Source organism: Apium graveolens, chromosome 4, assembly GCF_009905375.1.
Source record: "Apium graveolens cultivar Ventura chromosome 4, ASM990537v1, whole genome shotgun sequence".
In the NCBI taxonomy this organism is placed as follows: domain Eukaryota; kingdom Viridiplantae; phylum Streptophyta; class Magnoliopsida; order Apiales; family Apiaceae; genus Apium; species Apium graveolens.
In genome coordinates, this window is record NC_133650.1 from 147,609,885 (window position 1) to 147,629,876 (window position 19,992).

The window sequence follows — 19,992 nt, forward strand, 5'->3', positions numbered from 1 at the left end:
CAACAAGCACAGATTGATCAAATTCTGCAAAATCAAGCTTCTCAACAATCACAATTGACTGAAATCCAATCTTCAGTGGAATTGCTTATCTCTCTTCTACTTCCTGCTGATGCCAAAAAGGGGGAGAAAGTAATTAAGTCCAAATGCAAGGATGACAAGACACTGCAAGGAAAGGATGATGAAAAAGATGACCAAGGAAACTCTGGAATGGGTGGAGGTCATAGTCAAGGTAAAAGATTCTCATCAAGAAATGCTGAAATTGCAAGTCACATGATAAGTTCTGATACTGGAAAGAGAATAAGTTCTGATACTGGTAAAAGAATAAATTTTGATGAACTTCTAGATCTTGATGAAGAAATGTCAAGACAGTTATTTCTTCAAGAAAATCCAGGAATGGACTTGGAAAGTTTAAAGGAAGAAGAAGCTAGACTTAAATCAAAGAAAGCCACATCTAAATCTGAAGCTTCTGGTAAAAAGTCACTTCCAAAACTGAAAGGTATTGTGATTAAAGAAAAGGCACAAACTGAAGCAACATTTGCTAAATCACAACCAAAGATAGATCCAAGATCCAAGGGTAAAGAAAAGGTTGGTGAACCTGTTAAAGTTTATGTACCTCCTGAAGATGAAGAAATTACTGATGACAAAGATAATCTTGCTCTGACTTCAAGAAAAGTTCTTAAAACAACCTCTGACATGGCTCAAGTTGTTCAGAGTCAAGAAATTGTAAGTTCTAATATTCAAAAGAAGCAAGTAACCTCTGACACAGCTCAAGTTAACTTGATATCAGAAGGAAGATCAAAAACACTCCTACCAGGATTCACTAAAGCAAAACAAACTCAACCTTTGAAGACTACTGCAAGTCGTTTTGAAGCTAGAGTAGTTACTGGAAAGGAAGCAAAAGATAAAACTGGATTGGGAAGTGCTGATGAAAGAAGAGTACACAACACTACCAATGATCCAACTTCCTTGAGTGAACCAGGTATTGGAGCAACTCCTGAAAGATTGAATCAACTGGAATCTGTACAAATGGTTTACCATACCTACTTGAAGGAACACATCTTGTTGTATTTCATGACAGATGGTAGGGTATATCATATAAGACAAAATGCCATTCCGTTGAAGTATTTTAAAGAATTGGAGCATGTATTATTCTTACTTCAAGTGGATGACAGATTGACAGGGACTGCTGCAAACTATTTGAAAGAACAGATTCAGAGACAGAAAAGACTTTATTCTGTTAAGTCTGACAGCATATATGTTCCAAAGTACAGAAATCACAATGGTGATATTGTTGATATGAAGCCTAATACTGCACAGATCAGAACATATCTTGGTATTAAGGGGCTTGAATTTAATCTAGAGTCTGACAAAGCTTATGTCATAAGACTAGATCAGGAGTTGAGAAAAGCAAAGATTAATGATCTCAGAGCTGCAATATTTCAAACTGGTGAAGATACTGCAGAGCTTAAAGATGTCAAACGGAGAATGATTGATGAACTCAGATATGCTGAGAAATGTTTGTTGAAGAATTATCTCAGAACAACTCCTGACATCAGAGAGATCAGAAAATGATGAAGCCAAGTCCAAGATCTACAACTGCTTAAATTCTGATGTGTATACAGACTAAAGTTGTTATCAGAAGTTGAATTGGTAAAAGCTTTAAGGACTGTAAGTTGTAGTTATCTTGTCTAATTCTCATGCATTTGTACTTAATGTTTTTGACATCATCAAATACCTGTTAAACTTGTATATTTTGCTAATTTACAAGTTGGGGGAGATTGTTAGATATATTTGATAATGTCATGGCTAATATGTTTTATGTTTAGATTTCAGATCTTATTTGAACAGGACAAATCAGTACTTAACTGATCAGTACTTATACTGGATGTCAGGACTTAAGGGATATCAGTACTTATGTTATCAGGAGATAAGCATCAGGAGATAGATATCAGAACTTAAGTGCTGAAGGACGATCAGATAAGGACAGTAGCTGATTAAAGTTAAGAAGATCAAGATAAACATAAGAAGAGATATGCATGAAGAAGGAATTCCGTAAAGAATGGAATGCTTGGATGAAAAGATATCTGATTGATATATATTAGGAAGCAGAATTATATTTCATATCAATTAGCGATTATCTTGTAACTGTATAATATATAAACACAGACATAGGGTTTACACTATAAGTGTTATCATTATCGAGAATATTATTTAACTGTAACCCTAGCAGCTCTCGTGATATTTTGTTCATCACTGAGAGATAACAGTTCCAGATTGTAACAGAGTTTATTGTTTCAATAAAGTTTATTTTCTGTTACATAAGTTCTTGAAGTTTGATTTGATTGTAATAAACACTGTATTCACCCCCTCTACAGTGAAAGTGTGACCTAACAGGCTCTTCACATATTTCTTCTTCATTTCTCTATCCAAAGCAATCTAGGATGAGCTGTTAATCTTTGAATACTTCCTTGTTTGCACCAGAATGGAAATGCTGCATTTTCTTGATTCCTCCTAGAGGCTTCCACATTCCAGTTTGTCTCTGTCAACCCATGTGCCTCTGTCAGCTTATGAATTGTCACTATCAACTGCTAATGAACTAAGCATCCGTTGAAGATTTCATCCGTTGATGCCTTATCCGTTGAGGCTTTATCCGTTGAAGCTTTATCCGTTGATGCATTATCAGTTGAAGTTTTTATCCGTTGAAGCACTTATCCATTGATGGATATTATCCGTTGAAGCTTTAGAGACATCCGTTGAAGCTTTGTTTCTTATCCGTTGAAGGTCTTCAATATCAGTTGATACTTCTTCACTTATACAAAATTACAAGGCATGAAATATTTACAATTAGCCCTCCTATTTGCATATCCACTAGTAGTCAACATGACTGATAATTTCCTACAACATCTAAGAATTACAACTTGAATCCAGAGAATGAAATGTGCTACAATACTAAACTTATTGCTAAGTAAAGCTACTCCTTCAACGGATAGCCAAGATGGTCTTATCCGTTGAGGCTACAAACACTAGATTTCTACTTAAGTGTTTTGTTTAACTTATAATCAAACTAATACACATATTCCTACTTAAGTGTTTTGATTATCCGTTGACAGACTGTGATCAACGGATGCTTTATTATGAACTTCAACGGATGATGCACTTTGTCTTTCAACGGATGCTGCATTACTTCTTTCAACGGAAGCTAAATTATGACTTTCAACGGATGCAGCATTCTGTGCATTATCCAAAGGCAAATTTTGAATTCTTCTTGAGATGCCTTCTTCATCATTCTCATCTTCACTATCATCACAATATATCTCAATATTGTCAAATTTGAGTCCTTCATGATATCCTTCATCTGTTAGTCCATCAATCTTTTTATCATCAAACACAACATGCACAGATTCCATGACAATGTTGGTTCTTAGATTGTAGACCCTATATGATTTTCCAGCAGAATAACCAACAAATATTCTTTCATCAGCCTTTGCATCAAACTTCCCTTTGTGATCATATTGATTCCTTAAGATGTAACATTTGCAACCAAAGACATAGAAAGTTTAGAGTTGGTTTTCTTCTCTTGAATAATTGATAGGGAGTCATGCCTTTTACCTGATTGATTAGAGAAATATTCTGAGTGTAACATGCACAGTTAACAGCCTCAGCCCAAAAGTAAGTTGGGAGTTTTGACTCTTCAAGCATAGTCCTTGCAGCTTCAATTAGTGATCTGTTCTTCCTTTCCACCACACCATTTTGTTGTGAAGTCCTTGGAGCTGAGAACTCATGCATGATCCCATTTTCTTCACAGAATAACTTCATGGTTGAATTCTTGAACTCAGTTCCATTGTCACTCCTAATATTCCTTACTTTGAAATCAGGATGATTGTTGACTTGCTTGATATGATTGATAATAATTTCACTAGCTTCATCCTTTGATCCAAGAAAATAAACCCATGAAAACTTTGAGAAATCATCTACAATCACTAGGCAATATCATTTCCTTGAAATTGACAATACATTGACTGGTCCAAAGAGATCCATGTGTAGCAGTTGTAATGGTTCATCAATTGCAGATTCAAGCTTCTTACTGAATGATACTTTCTTTTGCTTTCCTTTCTGACAAGCATCTCACAGTCCATCCCTTCTGAATTCTACTAGAGGCATTCCTCTAACTAAGTCCTTTTTGACTAGGTCATTCATTGTCTTGAAATTCAAATGGGACAGCTTCTTGTGCCATAGCCAACTTTCAACTGAACTTGCTTTGCTGAGAAGACAAGTAATAGATTCTGCATCTGTAGAGTTGAAGTCAGCTAAGTACACATTCCCTTTTCTAACTCCAGTTAGAACCACTTTATTGTCCTTCTTACTTGTGACAATGCAGGCTTCAGAATTGAAGGAAACAGTATTCCCTCTGTCACATAGTTGACTGATACTCAATAAGTTGTGTTTGAGACCATCAACCAATGCAACTTCATCAATGATGACATTTTCTTTTGAAATCAAGCCATATCCCATAGTGAATACTTTGCTTTCATCTCCAAAGGTTATGCTAGGGCCAGCTCTCTCCTTAAACTCTGTGAGCAGGGTGAAATCTCCTGTCATGTGCCTTGAACAGCCACTGTCCAAGTACCATAGATTCCTTCTTTTTCCCTGCACACAACAAAATCAATCAAGTTGATTTTGGTACCCAAGTTTCCTTGGGTCCAGCCTTGTTAGTCTTTTTCCTAGACTTCATTCCTCCTGTATCTTTTGACTTAGGTAACTTTGGGTCAACCTTGATCTCAGATGTGGTTGGTTGAAGTGTAGGGTTAGTCACAGAATCATTTAGCACATTTGATTGAATTTGATAAGGCATAGATTGTGCAAACATGTTATTCCACATAGGCATATTGTATGGCATTTGAGGCATACTAAATGCAGTAAAATAAGGATTATTAATATATGGCATGTTTACAAAATGTGCATGGGGATTCTGATGAGACATAACAGGCATAACATGCAGATGTGACATAGACATGTTAGGCATGGAGGGATTTGAAGGCATGGGAGCATTTTTAACAGATTTGCAATTATCAGATAGGTGATTAACACTTTTACAATGCACACAGCTTTTTCTAGGAGCATACCTATCAGGTGTGTAATTGTTATGTTTATTAATCCCTACCTTCCCATTTCTTTTAGATTTTCTTTTAGTTTCCTTCTTATCCTCAACCAACTTAAGCCTATTTTTCAGCTGATCTAAAATCATGTGTCCTATATTCACCTTACTGGCATCTTTGGATGTGCTAGCTCCTTCTTTGACAAAGTTCTTGAAAGTTGAATCATCCTTCTTATTGAGATTTTTATTTTTAAAATTACTTGCCTGTTTTAATTGATGAGTCTTCAACGGATGCTCTTTTTCTTCCTTCAACGGATAACTTTCATCATTCGTTGATTCCACATCCGTTGACAATCCATCAATTAATTCCAACTCCTTTTTATTTTTCTTCCAGGCATCCTCACAGAATGATTCAATTCTCTGAACCTTGGCAATCTGAACACTAACATCCCTAGATATTTTCCAGGCCTTGATTACCTCTTGCTCACTTTCTAACTGTTTAGAAAGAATTTCTACTTTCTTAACAGCTTCTTCTAGTTCACTCTCAACAATCAAGTATTTAAGTTTAATCTTTTCAAGCTCAATTACCTGATCCTCTAACACATCATTCCTATCACTTAAAAACACATTATTCTCTTTGATCCTAGTGTTTTCTTTAGCTAGTGATTTAAGGGAAACACGCAAATGATATAATTCATTGGGCATATCATTTATGGCTTCATTGCATTCATTTTTAGAAAGCTGAGAGAGATCAGTAGTAATTACCTGGTTGCTTGATGAACTAGTTTCATTTTCATCAGAATTAGCCATCAGGGCTAGGTTGACATATTCCATATCATCATCTTCATTGACTCCATCTGCTGCCCAATCATCTTGAGTGAGAAAAACTCTTTCCTTTTGTTTGAGCAAATCAAAATACTTCTTTTTGTAATCAACTTGCTCAAATTTCTTCTTATCAGAGGTTGGCTTCCTACACTCACTTGCAAAATATCCACTAATGCCACAATTATAACATTTGAACTTGGATTTGTCCACCATGTTTTTGTTTGGCTTAGTGAATTTTGTATTTTTCCTGAACTTCATCTTTGCAAACCTCCTGGACAGAAAAGCCAGATGTTCATCAACATCATCAGAGTCATCCTGACTGGAATTGTTTTCATCCTCAGCTACTTGCTCTTTACCCTTGCTTGATTCTGATTTGCTTGTGCCAATTTTGAGACTTGGCATTGTCTTCTCCTCATTCCTGGCTTCAACCTTCTCACTATCAGCTACAAGTGCAACTGATCCTCCTTTTCTCTTCCCCTTTTCCAATAGCTCATCTTGCTCCATCTCAAGTTCATATGTCTTCAAAATTCCATATAATCTTTCAAGTGTGAAGTCCTTATAATCTTGAGAATTTCTTAGAGAAATAGTCATAGGCTTCCATTCCTTTGGTAGAGACCTTAGAAATTTTAAATTGGAGTTCTTAACTTGGTACACTCTGCCATACAGCTTCAATCCATTCAATAGTTTCTGAAATCTGTTGAAGGTATCATTCAATGATTCTCCTTCTTCAAAATAAAAATATTCATACTGTTGAATGAGAAGCTGCATTTTGTTTTCTCTAACTTGCTCAGTGCCTTCACAGATAAGCTGTAGTATCCCAAATTTCCTTAGCAGTTTGGCTGTTAATGACATTGTCAAACATATCTTGATCTAGGCCATTAAACAGAATGTTCATGGCTTTCTTGTCCTTGTGAACCTCTTCAATATCTTCAACAGTCCATTCTGCTTTTGGCTTGGGAATCGACTGTCCAACAGCAACTGTTGCAGTAGCAGCTGTGGCCACCTTGTGAGGGATGTGAGGACCATTTTCAATGCAGTTGATGTAGCTTTCATCTTGAGAGAGAAAATATAAATGCATCTTCACTTTCCAGTGATGATAGTTATCTCTTTCCAAGATTGGAATCTTTACACCAATATCCTTCTTACTCATGATGTTAGCAGAATAGATCTTTAAACTCTTTGTATGTTAAGAGTTTGCTCTGATACCAATTGTTATTCCCAGTGGACTAACAATGAGATTTACAGAAGGGGGGTTGAATATAAATCTCAAAACTTTTTCAAGTTTTGAGCAGTTTCTAAGGCTAAGTGTTTTTGAGAGCAAGTGTGTGTCAATTGCTTGAAGCTAATGCAGACAGATATATATTCAAACACAAATGTAAAGAACACAGAGAACTTAAAAACTTTTCTGGTGGATTTGTTGTTCCACCAGAGATGTGTTATTTCAGAAAATCTGTGATTCAAAGAATTAAATCACAGCTGCTTCCTAGTACAAACTAGATGATTTTCTCTCTGGATTTTTCTAAACAGCTCTGGAAAATTCACACCTAATTACTAGCTGCTACTTGGTTTATATATCACCAAGTTTATAAGTGAAGACAAAACTGTAAAGTACAATTAAAAAGGCTCTTCACATGTTTCTTCTTAATTTCTCTATCCAATGCAATCTAGGCTTAGCTGTTAATCTTTGAATACTTCCTTGTTTGCACCAGAATGGAAATGCTGCATTTTCTTGATTCCTCCTAGAGGCTTCCACATTCCAGTTTGTCTCTGTCAACCCATGTGCCTCTGTCAGCTTATGAATTGTCACTATCAACTGCTAATGAACTAAGCATCCGTTGAAGCTTTCATCCGTTGATGCCTTATCCGTTGAGGCTTTATCCGTTGAAACTTTATCTGTTGATGCATTATCAGTTGAAGTCTTTATCCGTTGAAGCACTTAGCCGTTGATGGATATTATCCGTTGAAGTTTTAGAGACATCCGTTGAAGCTTTGTTTCTTATCCGTTGAAGGTCTTCAATATCAGTTGATACTTCTTCACTTATACAAAATTACAAGGCATGCAATATTTACAATTAGCCCTCCTATTTGCATATCCACTAGTAGTCAACATGACTGATAATTTCCTACAACATCTAAGAATTACAACTTGAATCCAGAGAATGAAATGTGCTACAATACTAAACTTATTGCTAAGTAAAGCTACTCCTTCAACGGATAGCCAAGATGGTCTTATCCGTTGAGGCTACAAACACTAGATTTCTACTTAAGTGTTTTGTTTAACTTATCATCAAATTAATACACATATTCCTAACAACTGTTATCTGGTTGATTATCCGTTGAACCTTTTGAAAATTATCCGTTGACACACTATGCCATAAATGGCCTATCTGAACATTGGGGGGTGTTACCATAGATTATATTACTATAGATGTGCCAGTAAGGTATTAATGTGTTGGTATAGACTAGGAATAAAAGAAATATTAAATTATATATATATTAAATATTTTGTTGAATTTAAAAGAGATAAATTTTTGTAATTATCAATATTAACAATTTTTTATTGAAACCTTCGTTGTAAAAATTGGTAATATGTACTAATGAGTTTATGTACCGATTAGAGATTAATCTGTAAATCGGGGATTAATCAGATATATTTAATCAGGGAAAAAATCGGATATATTTAAATATTTTAATAACATTTAATATATTTACTTTATTTGTTATAAAATAGATAATTCAAAAAAAATTAAAAATTTTAATCGGAGGGTCAAATATTTTTTTGGGATTAATCAGAAATTTTTTGGGATTTTAAAAAAAATCAGAAAGTTTTAAAACAATGACTGAAAGCAATAAAATAATTTTTTAATAATAACAACCTGTAACAACTTCGAATATTTACAAATTAATTGATATAATAATTTTATATAATAATATTAATATATACTTGTGTAGAATTGAATAAAATATTATAATTATTTATAAAAATATAAAAAAGTCAAACAATTTGATTATGAGACTACTTAAATTTTGTTGACAAGCGAAAATTTGAAAAAGCGGCAAATGAAAATTTTGGATAAAAGGAAGGGGGGAAATCAGATTTGGGACAAAAGGAAGGGGGAAATCAGATTTACTCTCTCTCTCTTAAACTATATACACATAGGGAGAGAGATTATGTGTATAGTTATGGAGGCTCCTCAAGCACGATAATCGATGCAAAACGAATTCAAACTAGCTTCAATTTCTCATCTCTCTTCGTCTTCTTTCGCCGCCGAACTTATCTCCGGTCGTCTGATTCTGGGATTCCGGAGTTTCGGAGCTCCGATTTGAGCAAGGTCATGAACCGCTTAATTTTAACCTTCACACATCTCAAGTTTTTTTTTGTTTTCTAATTTACTTAATTTAGTTTTTTTTCAGTTTGTTGTTTGTGATTTTTAATTTAATAGTTTTATTTTTTATGTTCTGATGTGAATTTGATTGATGTGTAATGATGTTGCGTTTTTAATGTGGAAGTTTATGTTTGTTTTCGATGTTTTCAGCTTTTCAAGTTGGGGCCTATGTAAGTTTGTGTATGCATATTATGTACTTAAAACCATTACATCTATTGTATGTGAAGGAAGTGTTGCCTTCATAGCTCTTGCTTATGTGGTAAGTTAACCAAATAGTTGAAATTACTCAGAAGAAAGTTATGCTTTTGTATAAGTTGTTCTGTAAGTTGATATTCTTCTAATGAATAATAAGTTGTACTACTGTAATTGTGGGAAACAGGCTGACAATATAACCGAAAAGAAAAGAGCATCTACGTTTGGGATACTATCCGGCATATCTTCATGTGCCTTAGTCTGTGGAAACCTTTCTACTCGCTTCATCTCAACTGAAGTCACTTTTCAGGTTCAATTATATTTCTCCAGAAAATCTAAAAACTCTCATCAACTGCACAAGCTAGGTTATGCAACAAAGAAATGTCCAATATACCCAACTTTATCCTCATTTTGTCAAAATAGGCTATTTTGATGAATTGGACCTGTGACCTAGCGGATAACAAATAGGCATCCACCAACACACTATCTCCAAGCAACTTCCAATATTAAGTATTAAATAATATATATCAATAGACAAATATGTGATTATTTTGATGTTGCCCGGGTCAAGTGAATAGGTTGCTACAGGTGGAGCCATCATTGCAGTGGTATAAATGAGAATTTTCCTTGCGGAGTCACCTTTCGCTGTTGCAGTCATTTCTCAGAAAGAGACAGAGTGCCTTCTCAGAAAGAGTTCCCCTAGAACTTCCCACTCCTTCGACACAGCTACTTTTTTCAGTGATTCTATCTGCTTGTTAAGGAATAGGTATGCATATCGGAAAGCTCTGAAAGCGGAAAAGAGGTATGACATTGTAGTATATGTGTTGCTTTCCTGGATTATAACTGTGTAATATGGTTTTTCACATTTCTTTTTATTTTTAATTGTGCACATATGTGTCTACCATCTGAAGTGTTATGCAATGAGTTTGTTTTGTAGGGAAATAATTAAGTAGCACTGACCGTTGAGTCTCTTTTGTTTACATTTTCCAAATATTTAGCTAAGAAAGCTCAAATGGAAACTAATTAGGTGCTGCTAGAGCATTGGGAGGTGAATTACGTAAAGTTCTCTTTATTCTAAGGCGATCACCATTCAGTTCAGAAACGAGGAAGAATCTAGAAGTTTCCATTGTGCATTTGAGCAGGGCAACAAGGAGGTTGTCGCTCAAGGTGCTAATTTGACATTTGATTGTAATTTGTTTGAAAATATTCACCGCTATAGATAGGATACTGAATCCGGACTATTAGTATAATTGAAACATGTTTAGGAACTTCAGTTAGTATAATTGATTGGTTAGTTTGCTAAAAAAATTTCAAGTGATTTCTTAGAACTGTCCTCGTTTCATAATCTAGTTGCATTTTTGAAATTAAGAAATTGATTTATACCTTTTTTGTTAAAAAACTTGTCTTACCCATGATTTGAACTTCAAGCAATGTATCATCTTTATGCAAAAAAAAAATAATCAACTATTTCACTTTCATATGAATATTATGTATCCCATATTTGTTTTACATATCTATTTTAGATCCTGGAACTTGTTTACTAGATTTTAGATTTCCTAAAGGTACGGTTACCAAAATTATATTCGTTTCTTTCTTCTAGTGTCAACCTGACATATTTCCTGCAATGATGTATTACATTCAGGTTACATTGGATGAGTCTCCAAGTAAGAGCATTGTTAATACTTCGGTAAAGAAGTGCTGGGAAACAGTGATGGACGAACTTAACCAAGAGTTTTCAAGGCGCCAAAGCCTAGGGAATGCAATATCTCCCTTTCTTGATCCACAAAGCATCAATGGACTTGCAATGTTCGGGTTTCTATCTCCACACATCATTCAGGTAATTACATTGCTTAAATGTGTTTATTGTAGAAGAATATTTAGCAACAAAAGTTATTTGTAGATTCAGTTCCCCAGTTGTACAACTGCGGGTACAATGCGTGGTTAGATAGGATTCTACAATTTAGTGTTTAGGCTAATACGAGTTCTCAATTTAGTGTTTAGGCTATTTGTAGAAATAGGACTATGCAGCTTCTGGTGAAATCCAATTTATATACCTGAAGTACTAACAATATTTTTCAGGAAATTGAGGCTCTTGAACCAAATCATTGCTGCTTGGAGTAGTGGAACCATTAGCTTCCGATGAAAGAGAAACTTACTAATAACACTTATGAACTGCCAGTATCATTGGACAATTGCAAAGATACTAAGAAATTAAAGTACCTTTCTGAATCAGAGTTCTCTGGAGGACAAACGACAGTACTAAAAAATACATGAGTCAGCATAGGAGGGTAGGATAATTTGATACCTAACAATACTCATTCACTTAATATCATTGTCGCGGTGTGCTTGGAGCAATAACAATAATTTTTGGATTACTTCCAAGGAATCAGATGAAATTGGGATAGCGGAGGAAGAAGATACTAATTATAATTTCATTGTTCTCACTGTGGGCATCAGGATGGGAAGCTACACCTCGTTAGTCTAGCTATTATAGTGTTGATTTTATAGAGTTTGATTCATTTTTGGTACTAATTCAAAAGTTCATATTTATTAATGTAAACTGACTGTTATTATAATTATTTTTTAAATATTTTCATTTATATTTTCGATTTAAATTTTTGTCTATATTATTAAATTTGTGAAAAATAATGGGAAAACCAACTATATTGAATATAATTTTTTAAAAATATTTATGTGGGGCCCACCTATGAGGCCCCCCATTCTGGAAGAAATTGTAAGATCTTTTGCAACACAATAAGTATGATACTAGAGAGTCCAAAAGATATTGCTATTGAGATCTATACTAACAAAGAATGGTATGCTACAGTAGAGTAGGTGCTGTGTTACTATAGATATCTATACTAACTAGTTACGGGTCAACATAGCTCTGATGTTGCCTTAGCCCTTTTTGGGCCTTCAGCAACAATTATTTGGGTCTATAGAAACACAGTTTGAGTGTTGTTTAAAGCAATATATGGCGTAGTGACACTATATTGGTGTCATCCGTTGAAGCTTTGTAGATAATATCCGTTGACATCTTTATCTGTTATCCGTTGATGGCTTGACTGGCTTATCCGTTGAGGGCATATGAGTTATCCATTGAAGCTTGTAGAATCATCCGTTGAAGCATTCTGACTTAACAGTTAAAGTTGTTTCCACAGTAGTTGATACTTTTTCACTTATACAAAATTACAAGTCATTTCATATATAAAATTAACCCACATATTTTGATTAACCCACCTATTTTGATTAACCCACAGTAGTCAACATGACTTAGAAACAATCAAAACTACTAAACCCCCAGCTATTCTAGTGTACAGAATGTGCTACACACTTATTCATATAAGCTACTCCATTAACGAATAGACAACTGTGGTTATCCGTTGATGGCTACAAAATACACTAAACAAATCTACTTAGGTGTTTTTGTGAGTTATCATCAAGACTACAACATATTCCTAAAAATCTCTCCCAATTTATGTCTAATAGAATTATAGGCATAAATTCAGGTTGACTTGATGATAACAAAACACCCTATAAAAACTGATACAATAAAAAGTAGATAAATTATAAAGTGCTGCAATAAAAATTGAATTGTATAAAGAAGGTTTATAGCAGTTTACATGCCATTTTTCAAGGTGTTAGAAGAAATTGATGATATCAGGTTATAAACTATCAGAGATTACTATCAGCATTTGATATCAAACTTCAACAAAAGGTGATGTCATCAACATTTGTTATCAGCATTTGTTGATCAGTAACTGACATCAGTATTTACTCATTACAGCTAAAGATCATGAGATATTGAAGATGGAAAGAGTTTGCACAATTCAAGTCAGTGAAGGACTTTAATTCTAGTAGCAATCAATTAAGGATATGTTTTATGATTCCTTATTGTAATAGAATAGGATTCCTTATCTGATTGTGTAGTTGTGCAGTATATAAGCACATAATAGGTTAACATTTTATGTGTCGCGTATTGATATATCTTTAGTGTAACTGAGCAGCTCTCAAGAATATATGTTCATCTTTTGAGAGATTAGTTTGTAATCAGTTTATATCAATCAATAGAAAACTGTTTATATTGTTGAGTGCTTAATTCGATTTATCTACATAAACTGTATTCACCCTCCTCTATAGTTGTATTAAGGACCTAATAATTTGTATCAGAGCTTGTTGTTGATATACAAATAGTTTAAGATCTAAAATCAATCTATAATGGCAGATAAAGTTGCTCAACCTAATCCCCCACCTCCTCCACCAACCAATCAACCCATCAATGACAATTTGAGCAGATATGAGGCTATCAAAGTTCCAATCCTGAAAATTCATGAATATCCAATATGGAAAGTGAAGATGGCCATGTGTTTGGAAATAACAGATCCTAAATACCTAAGCAGGATATATGATGGTCCACATAGGCCAATGAAGGTAGCTGTTGTTGTTGCTGTTGCCGGCGAAGAAAAAAAATATGGTTGATCGAAGAAGTACTATACTCCTGAAGATCTTTCATATATTATGAAAGATGTAAAAGTGAGACATATTCTTCACAGCCGCCATGACAGTATTATGTCTAACAGAGTTATTGGATGTAAGACTTCCAAAGAAATTTGGGACACTTTGGAAGTCAAGTGTCAGGGAACAATTACTATTGAGAAGAACATGAGGACCATACTGACACAGGATTATGAGCACTTTGACTTAAAAACTGATGAGTCCTTAACTGAAATCTATGATAGATTTCAAAAGATGATCAATGACTTGTCTCTGGTTGACAAAGAATATGACCAGGAAGACTCTAACTTGAAGTTCCTTCTTGCTCTCCCAGAAAAGTGGGACTTGAAAATCACATAAACCAGGGATAATTATGAATTGGATGAAGTATCTCTAGATGAGATCTATGGCATGCTGAAGACTCATGAAATGGAGCAAAGGAGCAAGAAGAAAGTACCAAGAGCAAGACAGGTTGCTCTCAAAGTTGAAGAGAAGCCAAAGGAGAATGCCAGGAGAAAAAGCCACTCCAAAAGAAAGGCTATGATTGCAAAGTCTGATATTGAGTCATCTAACTCTGATTATAACTCAAACTCTGATAGTGAATCGGATACTAAAAGTGATCATGATAATGATGATATTGAGAAAATGGCAGCTCTGATGGTTAAAAACTTCAAGAAGATGGTCTACAAGAACATCAAGAACAAGAACAAGAGATTCTCCAGGAAATGCTCTAGTTCCTCAAACTATGATAGGAGAAATTATAAAAGAAATTCTAATGTGAAGGAGACTAGATGTGGAAAGCTTGACAAGTAAAAGGAAATGTGCTATAACTGTGATGGAGTAGGACACTTTGCAGCTAACTGCAGAAAGCCTAGGGCTGAGAAGAAACAAGCTTTGATAAAACTCTATTTTATAAGTATCATGGCAAGGGCTTGTTGTTAGTACATATATATGTTGATGATATCATTTTCTGTTCAACTAATGATAAACTCTGTGAGAGGTTTGCAAAGCTAATGCAGTCAAGATAGTAGATGAGTGTGATGAGATAATTGAGTTATTTTCAGGGTTTACTAGTAAATCAGACAAATGAAGGAATCTTTATAAATCAAGCAAATTATACCAGGAATTTTCTCAAAAGGTTTGGAATGCAAGATAGTTCAGTTGCAAAAACTCCTATGGCGAATGCAACCAAGTTAGATTTAAATAATAGTTCATCAGTAGATATAACTAACTATAGAGATGCTGATTTTGCAGGATGCAAAATAGACAGGAAAAGCACCTCTGGAAGCTACCAATTTCTTGGTGGCAAATTGGTTTCTTGGTTTAGCAAGAAACAAAAGTCAATTTCCAAATCAACTGCCGAAGTTGAGTAAATTAATGCAGGAAGCTGTTGTGCTTAAATTCTTTGGTTGAAGAATCAGTTACTGGATTATGGGTTAGAATATTATCAAATTCCTATATATTATGATAATCAAAGAGCTATTTCAATGATAGGAAATCTAGTATAGCATTCAATGATTAAACATATCAACATAAGGTACCATTTCATAAGGGGACATGTAATGGAAGGTACAGTGGAATTGCACTTTGTGCATACAGATCAGTAGTTAACAGATATCTTCACCAAACCACTCTATGATGCCACCTTTACAAGATTGGTGAATGAATTGGGAATGATCTCAGGATAATTCTCAAACTCTGATGAAAAATTGTGATTTGTAGTTGATAATTAGAGCGTGGCATCTTTATCTTATATACCAATATTTGTTAAAATCTGATAAAAATGTTAAACTCTGATGCCATGTATTCATGCTTTGTGTTGTTAAATTATCAAATCAAGTTTACATCTTGATAATTAAACTCTGATAGTAGTTGCATGATAAACTCTGATTATTTGGATAAGTAATGATATTGGTCAATGGTGAGTTGACCTATGAATCCTAACAGTAGCTAGTTAAATACTGATATTGGTCAAATATCGATTGACCATAATATTCTGATAATATTTTGAATTTATTCAAAATATCATTTGTTAGTATTTTAATTAGAGGAATATGATGTAGAAGTAGTGGGAAAATTAAAATTCGTGACATATGTTACTTGATGGCGTAAGAATAGGAAAATAATTAAGCTTTCACAACACAATATTTTGTGTAACTGTGCACATACTTACTGCACATTAAAATACGCATCATGATTGCTCTTTTGATTAAATGATAAAATGTCATGTGTCCCACTAAATTGAACAGTCTATGTAAGTGAGAGTAAAGTGTTAAGTAAAATCAATTTTTGATTTCTAATTATCACTTTATCAATATTTGATTATCTTCTTACTCTCTTATTTTTTTTCTCTCAAGCTTAAACTCTAAAACCTTAATCAGTTTTCAATTAAATTCCTTACATAGAAATCATGACTTCATCTTCTACAACAATACCGTTTAGTTAGGGTGGTGCCAAATTTGTCACAAACAACTATACTGCTATCCTGGACAATAATGGGATAAATCCTGATTTTCATATCTTCCAGGATTTCTTAAAAGCTAGTGAAGTTGGGTATGCTCTTAAAGCTCCAACAACTATTTCTGGAGATCAGGTTCTTGCTTTATGGAGAAATGGTCTATCATTGATGGAGGTGAAGTAGGCACCCCAAACATCATCTTTGAGTTTGATAACAAGCAGAGGGTTGTAACCCCTCAGACAGTGTGTGATGCTCTTCAACTCCCAGCTCCCACTTTTTATGCAACATTTGTGGGAGATGCTAAAATTATAAGGTTCTTCACATAAATTGGCTATGATAAGGACATGAAGAATCTTGGCCATCTGAAGAGAAATGGGCTAAGAAAGGAGTGGAACTTCTTCTTTGATTGCATTACAAAGGCATTAACAACAAATGCAAAAACTTTGATGCCCTCCCAATAATGACACAACAAATTGGGTACTCTCTAATTCATGGTACTCACTATAATTTTGGTAGAGTAATTTTATATTTTATAGGGGATAGATTAAAAACTTATAGGAATATAGTATATTATGCTAGATTTTGTCAGTTAATTTTTAATGTATGTTTCCCTTATACCCCAAACCCTGTTAACCAAATCGTGTCAGTTTTTTAAGCTCACCAAGAAAGCTTTCTCTAATCTTATTTATAAAGATTCAGAAAAGATTGCTCTAGCTCCTTTGAGGTTGCCAGTGATTGCCAGGAACTTGCTAATTTCAAGGCTTCCTTAGACTTATGATTTACATAACGAACACAATGCTAAGCTGCAGGCAAGAACAATTTGTAATCCCCTGTAACTAACCCCAGCATTGTAAACCAAACAATTCCTCAAACATAATCCACCTCAGGTGCCTCCAAAAAGACACATGTTGTAAAAAGGAAGAAACCAGAAAAATCTGATGCTAGAGTTATTGTTTCGATTGAGAACCCACATGAGATTATTGTCCAGTCTGCTAGACCTTATAGTCAGAGAGCAATTATTGCAAATGTTGAAGTCGCACAGAAGAAAGGTTCAGTGCAAGCTTCTTATTCTTCAAATCCTTCAGACCTTGTTAAGAGAAAGCTTGTACTTTCTAAGTCAGAATTAGATGATGAGGACAATGCTACCTTATCATCTTAATTCAAGAAGTTACATCCTGATTCTACTCAAAATCCAGTTGTTCCATCAACTGAGGAGGGCGGTGATGCTATTCAATCTGATTCGAGCTCGAGAATAAAGATCAAGAAGAAGAAATTGGTCAAAACCTACATTGCTCAAAGTCTGATGAAAATCAAGAAAGAAATTATTGAGGAGACACAGGGTGCAGCTACTGGTACTGATTAGTGGACTAGCCAAATTACGGATGAACCTGTGATCATTTCTAATCCTCCATCAAAGAAGAAAAGAGTGAGGGAGATCACTCATGAGCAAATGGAGGCATCTGTCAAGAGGCTACAAAAACATAAATTGTTTCCTGGATCAAGCACACAAGAACCTGTATTTCAAAAAAATACAGCAGCTACTTCAAATCATGATCCTGTCACACAAGAACCTGTACTTCAAAGTAGTACAACAGACTTTATTCAAGTAGTGCCTCTTTCTAAAAAGTCAATTTAAGAAAGATGTGATGCAGCAACTGCAAAGGTAATAGCTAAAGCTTCCTGAGTCAAAGACATCGTAATAACTCAGGAGGTAAATACTAAGGCGAGGAGTACACAAGAACCTGAATGTCAAAGTCATCCAGAAAATTCTGAATCTCCGACCCTACAAGAAGCATTACCTCAAAGTGGTAATGAAGACTTAACTCCTGATCAAGTTGTCTTAGCAGTTGATCCTGAGGAAGGGTACATCCAACACCAACATTAGCTGAATTTCTCTCAGTTCAACCCTTGGATGTACACAAAGACGTTGATCCTTCAGAAGCACAAGGTATAAATATTGATTGAATACTAATTCTGAATTATCAACATGTACAATGAATCCTGATGACATGAATATGATAAGACCTTTACAAAGAAATACCTCTAGTCATAGGATCACAAACAACTCTTCTTAACCACCTCTTAATTCTGTATGACAAACTTATCTGAGCCTTTCATTTGAGAATGAGAGAAAAGATTTAGAGAAAAATAGAATTAAAGAGATGCAGGATCCTTACCTGGCAAAATGAGAGGAAGTTGAGTGTCAGGATTTAGTTAATCCTTATGAGGAAACTCTGACTATTAAAAGTTATGAGATGAGTGGTGTGAGAAGTAGTGAGACTACTTTAAAAGAATATAGAGATTTAAGTTTTATTATTGAATATTGTACATGTACATAGAGTATTAAAGACACAGTTGCTGAACAACAGTCTGTAGACCCTCAGATAAACTCTGATGTGCCATATGCTGATACTTTCCCTGCAGGTCTAAGTATTGATACTTTCCTACAGTCCACTCATATGTATAGTTCATCCATTGTAACAATCCATGTTCTTGTTGAGAAACAGTCCATTCAATCTACTATTCCACTATATGCCTTGTTCTTGCTGAAGGACAGTCCACTCATTCTATAGTTCCATCATCTTTTATTTTCCCTTTCACTACTGTTAATGTAGATGCAGGACAGTCCATTCCAGATGAACCCATCATTGCAGAATCACCACAACACTCCACCGGTACTGAGGTTCTGGAGATAATTACTGAAGCTTCACCTCATATCGCCACTATTCTTAAAGATTTGGAGTTAAATGCTGAAGGCGTGGAGGAATCTGTTCCTGAGAGTGTGTCTCATGATGGAGAGAATGTTAATGTAGCTTTAGATCCTGATGAGGATCTTGATGAACTTTTCTTTCTTGAAGACATGCCTACACATGAAAAGCAAAGGAGATTAGCTGAGCTTGATGCAAAGAACAGTAGGAAGTTTTCTGATGCAGAATGGAATTCTAATTAGAATGATACTTTATATCCTATCTCTGTTGCTAATACTTCTCAACATTTGGAGAGAGCAGAACAGAGTATTGCAAATCCTGATATTCTGATACATCTCAAGGCTTCTACACTATTGGTCAAATTAGTTCTGCATATTCAGTCTCAGGCTAATACTCAAATTGATAAACTCAAGGACTCCTTTCTTGAAACCAAGCTGGCCACAACCAAGGAGATTCAGAAGCATTTAGCACCCATTCTTGCTAGACATGACAAGTTGAAGACAACCAGGTTAAGTTGGAAGCTACTTAAGCTAAAATGTCTAGTCAGTTGGATGAGGTATAATAGTCTATTGAGCTCATTGTTTCCCTCCTACTTGGAGATAATTCTAAAAAGGGGGAGAAAGTGTTGAAATCTAAATGCAAGCAACTCCAGTTGAAAGATGTTGATGACAAGGATGGTCCTTGTGGTCCTGCTGATGATGAAAAAAATAAGGACCTTGTTTTGAAGAAACAAGGCGGAGATCTGATTGGTACTAGTGGTACATCTAAAACCACTAGTCAATCTAGACAAGGTGGAGAAAAGAGGAGGTCTGAAAGGAAAGTCTCAAAGAATGT

At 34.8% G+C, this 19,992-nt stretch overlaps 2 long non-coding RNA genes across 3 annotated transcripts; both read left to right on the plus strand.

Annotated features, from left to right (window-relative positions):
• The first annotated feature begins 8,983 nt into the window (after positions 1-8,983).
• LOC141720351 (uncharacterized) lies at positions 8,984-9,713 on the plus strand. Its single transcript, XR_012574251.1, has 3 exons — positions 8,984-9,252; positions 9,457-9,565; positions 9,686-9,713. It is a non-coding gene; the product is annotated as an uncharacterized LOC141720351 (long non-coding RNA).
• A 213-nt stretch (positions 9,714-9,926) lies between these two features.
• On the plus strand, positions 9,927-12,094 carry LOC141720350 (uncharacterized). 2 transcript variants are annotated; one of them, XR_012574250.1, is made up of 4 exons: positions 9,927-10,300; positions 10,497-10,665; positions 11,141-11,335; positions 11,578-12,094. It is a non-coding gene; the product is annotated as an uncharacterized LOC141720350 (long non-coding RNA). The 2 variants fall into 2 exon arrangements; XR_012574249.1 differs by having other exon boundaries at positions 9,928-10,300; positions 10,526-10,665.
• Positions 12,095-19,992: the final 7,898 nt, after the last annotated feature.